The sequence below is a fragment of the Nicotiana sylvestris genome, chromosome 4 (assembly GCF_000393655.2).
Source record: "Nicotiana sylvestris chromosome 4, ASM39365v2, whole genome shotgun sequence".
NCBI lineage: Eukaryota > Viridiplantae > Streptophyta > Magnoliopsida > Solanales > Solanaceae > Nicotiana > Nicotiana sylvestris.
The window spans coordinates 45,906,233-45,912,109 of NC_091060.1; the positions used below are offsets into that span (position 1 = coordinate 45,906,233).

General features: G+C 32.2%; 1 long non-coding RNA gene across 4 annotated transcripts; it reads right to left on the bottom strand.

The window, feature by feature from the left end:
- Positions 1-2,650: 2,650 nt before the first annotated feature.
- LOC104230980 (uncharacterized) lies at positions 2,651-4,324 on the bottom strand. Of its 4 annotated transcripts, XR_011406534.1 has the most exons (4): positions 4,226-4,324; positions 3,671-3,723; positions 3,003-3,084; positions 2,651-2,915 (listed from the first exon to the last, which is right to left on the bottom strand). It is a non-coding gene; the product is annotated as an uncharacterized lncRNA (long non-coding RNA). The 4 variants fall into 4 exon arrangements; XR_011406536.1 differs by having other exon boundaries at positions 2,651-3,072; XR_011406535.1 differs by having other exon boundaries at positions 2,651-3,078.
- Between the last annotated feature and the right edge of the window lie 1,553 nt (positions 4,325-5,877).

Sequence of the window (5,877 nt, forward strand, 5' to 3'; positions counted from 1 at the left end):
TTCTATCCATCCCGGAGCGACAAAGATGTATCATGATACCAGGGAAGTGTATTGGTGGGACGGAATAAAAAAGGATATAGCGGAGTTTGTTGCTCAGTGTCCTAACTGTCAGCAGGTTATGATTGAGCATCAGAAACCTGGTGGGTTATTACAGGCTATGGAAATCCCAACTTGGAAATGGGAAGTAATCAATATGGATTTCATCGTGGGCTTACTTCGTACCCAACGTAAGTTTGATTCGATATGGGTGATTGTTGATAGGCTTTCAAAGTCAGCCCATTTTCTGCCCGTTAGGACTATATATTCCTCATAGGATTATGCAAGGCTTTATATTAAGGAAATAGTACGACTGCATGGTGTCCCTATATCTATTATCTCGGATAGAGGAACTCAATTTGCAGCTAACTTCTGGAGGTCCTTCCAAAAAGGATTGGGGACTCGAGTAAGTCTTAGTACAACATTTCATCCCTAGACAGACGGACAGACTGAGTGTATTATTTAAACACTTGAGGATATGTTACGAGCTTGTGTGATAGACTTCAAGGGTAGCTGGTATGATCATCTGTCGCTTATTGAGTTAGCATACAATAATAGCTACCATTCCAATATTCAGATGACTACATACGAAACTTTATATGGACAGAAGTGTAGATCGCCTATAGGGTGGTTCGAGGTTGAGAAAACTACGTTAGTAAGACCAGAATTGGTACAACAAGCAATCGAGAAAATTAAGCTTATACATGAAAGACCATTAGCAGCTCAAAGCCTGTCAGAAGTCTTATGCAGATAATCGACGGCGATACTTGGAATTTCAGGTTGACGATTGGGTATTCCTGAAGGTATCACCAATAAAAGGTGTCATGAGGTTCGGAAAGAAAGGAAAACTTAGCCCTCGGTACATTGGACCATAGGATCATACGCAAGTTAGGCCAGGTAGCATATGAGTTAGACTTGCCTTCGGACTTGGAGTCTGTACATCCAATCTTTCATGTGTCTATGATCTGTAAACGTATCAGAGATCCTTCCAGAATCGTGTCAGTTGACGACGTTCAGGTCATAAAGCAACTATCATATGAAGAAACTCCCATTGCTATACTAGACAGACATGTTCGAAGATTGAAAACTAAAGACATAACTTCGGTAAAAGTACTTTGGAGAAACAATAGTGTGGAAGAAATGACTTGGGAGGCCGAGGAAGGCATGAAGCCTAGATATCCCTACTTATTTCCTCCTCCAGAGAAGGGTCCGACTGAGACGTCATAACCTTAAGGTACGTGTATGCATTCTGGTGTCAGTTATTGTCATTGGTCGTGTGAGGCCATTGTCGTTATTGATGATTGTGATCCTATGTGGCGTTAAATTATTAAGTTTCTATAGGAAGAGTGGGTAGTAGTATTGTTACAAAGGCAACTCTGCCAAGGTTATATAGATCCCGGAAAGTTAAACTGTCGACGACGAATGTTTCTAAGGGAGGAAGGATGTTACATCTTGCATTTTTGTACTTTAAAATTTCGTCTTCGGTTAACCGACGTGGACTCAGGGATGTGATTATCTTGAGGTTAAAGTATTTATTATATTTATAACAAGCGATAAGTAAGTGTCATGAAGGATAAAAGGCACACAAATTAAAGAAAACGAGTTTCATTGAAGGTGACCGATTTGGGATAAAATACGGGTCGAGCGATAATACCTGATAATTATGGATTAGTACCATGCAAGATACTATATGACCACGGTAGTACGATGTATAAAGTATATTAAAAATAAATAGAATTTTAAGTAATTTGAGATAATTCTTAAGTATACGGGTAATTGATTAATTACTGGATAACGGGACATTACCTAGTTAATTAATAAAATAAGTGAATAAGATTAACCCCTTCTTCCCTTCAAAAAATATGGCACAAGGCCCCCAATTAAGAAATGACTCATAAATATTTATGAGTAGGCACTACAACATAATGCATTTATAGCTACGAAATATATTGTAGCTAAATATAAAAATTTCCGTGGCTAAACACTTTAGCCACAATATTTTTTTCCGTAGCATTCGTAGCAAAATGTAGCGTAGCTAAAAGTTAGTTACAGACTTTACATGATCCATGGCTAAGGACTAATACTTATTGCCATAAAAAATTTTATGTTGTAGCTGTAATGGTAAAAATATCTTGCCACAAAAAATATACTTGTAGCAAGTGATTTTATTCTTTTGCCACGACAAATAAAATTTGTAGCTATCTTCATATTGTAGCCATAAGATTTTGTGTTGTAGCAAAAAATTTAATTTGTTTGTCACGCAAGCTCAACTTTCGTGGCTAAACTTATAATTTATTCCCGTAGCAATAGTACTTGTGATTAACTATGAATTCAAAATTTCATAGCAACACATTAAAGTATTTGCCACAATAATTTTTATATCGTAGCTAAGAATTCATACTTTTAGCTATGAATTCCATAATTTCGTAGCAATAAACTGAAGAATTTGTCATGATCAACTTTAGCCACAAGAATTTATGTATTGTAGCTAACAATCCATATTATATCATCAAATATATAAAAAAAATTAGCAAAATATTTTTAATTTTTTTAAATAAATGATATACATTAGTAAGAATAAATAATTAAAGGTTCAACAATATCATTCAAGATAAAGTAGAATACTAAAATGTTGTTATACTCAAAACATACGATATTTTTTACAAGAAAAAGAATAATTTCATACAGATCCACATTACATAATTCTTTTACAACACGAATAATAAAGTTCTAAAAAAACTAGCTAATGTGAGTCTGGTTAGGGATGACAACCATCAGCGGACAGTGAAGAGAAATGAAAACTCATAAGTGCTCCAATGCTTTTCTAATACCAGGTTCCGATAGCGAATTGAAAGACATTAGCCGATTGTATTTGTACCCTGTGCGTGAAAGAAATTGTTGTTTTTGTGGATATCAAGAAGAACGCAACAAAATAATATCTTATAGAACTCCATCGATTATTTCACCTGGTGACACCACCTCCTGATCCAGCAAGATTGCCATGTTACCCTCTTAATCTTGCAAGACTGCCACCTTCTGTTTCTACAACTATGGAGTCATAAATTCTAACGGTATATAAAAAATGATATTCACACCATAAGTTTAGTACATTAGTTAGTTGGGACTTGTCAATCACGTTTGAACTAAATAACATTTCCTTTTGTAGGGTAAGATTCTGCCAGAAACAACAACCTGCTTCTTTAAAACCTTCAGATTATTAGTGCAATATATATACCAAAAAACTACAAACCGTTCAAAACATGTCTTATTTAGCAGTTCTTAGTTTGAAGCACAACACTATAAGAAAATACTATCAACCTCATAAGCTGCATTTCTTCTTAGTATCTGATAACTAGGTGTTTTCAAGTCTGAAGTCTTGTAAATTCTTAAGTTCGTAACTGCCAAAAAAATTATATTCTCATATTTATCTGCTCAAGAAAAGAGCATAAGCTAAACCAGTTCAACATCACACCCGTTTCATATAACAAACATTACTAGAGTAAAATATTATTATTCTAAATAAAATTTCAAAAGTCCTAAAGATTTTAACAAGAATTTTGTAAACATTTCATCCTTCACTAGGCAGTATATCCAATTGATTTTGTTTTCAGAAAGAGTGAAGTATCATACATACCTCATGATTATTACACTTGTTTGTTTCTACATTGATGCCCATAACACAAGTGCCTGAAAAGACAAATTCGGTTTAGTTAAAAAGAATGAACCTAATCACCATGCTGCAACATAAATTTGGAGCATATTCCTCAATCCGCAAATGAAGGTAATGAAGAATATACAATATACAAGAAAATAGAAAAACTAATTTAAACAAATTACAAAAGGAAAATATAGGCAATATAAAAGGCTTGTTCAGGCTTAGTACTACAGAATTAAGATTCAACTACTAATTTCCATACAACAAACTAATTTAAACAGATTACAAAAGGCAAATATAGGAATTAAAATATACGAAAAAGGCCCTCCATAGGAGAGATTCCTAATTCATTGCTTTGAATTTGGCAATCTTTTAAATTCTTGGCACTTATCAATATAGAAAGTCGGGATTGCCATTTCACTGTCATAATGTAATGATGAAAGTGAAAGGAACTATTCTCGATCAAGAATCCTAGGAAAGCATGGCAAAAATCGAAATAATTAAGAAGGAAAAAAAAAACTAGGGTGGCCATACCTTGACAATTTCTGTTTTCCAAAACAAGAAGAACGAGGGTTTTAGGGATAGTTGCTTAGAGTGGGGAAGGGTTAGAGCGGGAGATGTGCGGATATTTTTTGGGGGGGAATGGGTTGGGAGTCTAAATATTTTAGGTCTTAAGGGAATGGAGAGATTTGGGCTTTAATCTTTTTTTTTTTTTTCGTTTATATTTTTTATTTGTAACTTTGCCTTTAACTTTTCATATACTTTTGCACACAAATGAATACCTACACGATATTATGTAAAAAACTAAAAACAAAACTAATGTAGTAGTAATAAAATTTTGCTAGCAAAACAACAAATAAATAAAATGGGAACTAAGCTATTGTGTATATAATGTTTTGAGTTTAGATTGTAGAAAAAATTAAATTGTAATAAAATATTCATTTAAAGTATAAATAGAATATTTTTTAGAATTAGTTGCAATACTTATACATCTATAAGGGATCGTTTGGTTTGAACACAAGTTATGATGAGATTAGATATGCGAGGATTAATTGTCCTAGTATTATTTTTTGTTGACTGATTGGTATATCGTATCAATCTAGGGATTGTCAATTTTACTGCTTTATCATGAGATAAGTTATTCTGGGATTACAATTCTACCCACTGGCATGTATAAGTTATCCTGACATTTTTACTCTTGGGATAACATATCCCAAGATTAGTAACCAAAAAAGGAATATGGCGGTACTAAATTTTTATTTCGGAATTATTTTCCTTATCCATCGTATCAAATGACCCCTAACAATTTGTTGCCTTTTATAGATATTGATTTTATAGACATACATAACACCCAATTTATTTTAACAATTAAAATTGCACAATTTAAGTCATTAACATGATAAAATCCCAAAAGAAACAGCGAAATAGTACAATTTGCGAAAACCAACACAACCCGACATCGGGGTGTCATCAGTCATGAGCATTTAAATATGTATCTAAGAGTTTGAAAGAGTTTATACAGTCTATTACAAAACTAGAATAGAAAGTAAGATATGAGGGAGAAACACTGGGCTGTGAACGCCGAGCAGCTACCTAGTGGACTCCGAATAGCCTGCTGGGAGAAATCTGCATACGATTATTAATTTTTCTCTATTATACCAAAATCTAACTCTTTATATTAAAAATTAATTAATTAAAATATTTCTCTAATTTGTTACAAGATTATAGTTGTTTAAATTCTATATAATTTTTATTCACACATTAATTGTAAATAGTTTCATTGTTTTTTAGTTATAATTTGAACTTACAAGTTATATTTATTTAATAAAATTATAATTAATTTTCTATGGACTTAGATATCAACAATATTAAATTCATAATACTTAATGTAATTAAATATATGAAAATTATATAAAAATGTAACAACTATTTCCACATTTTTTATATATCTTGAAGCAAAAATATCCATTTAGCTACAAGATGTTATTCCAATAGTTTAATGTGGCTAAGAGTTTACTATTTTTATGGTTAGTTTTAACTCATGGAAAAAAATTAATGATTAGCTACAAAATTTTATCATATCAATAAAATTGTGGATATGCCGTTTCTCATAAAAAATAATTATATCTATTTATTAGCTAAAAATTGCCATAATTTTTAAAACTTGAAGAAAATTAGTTTAGGAA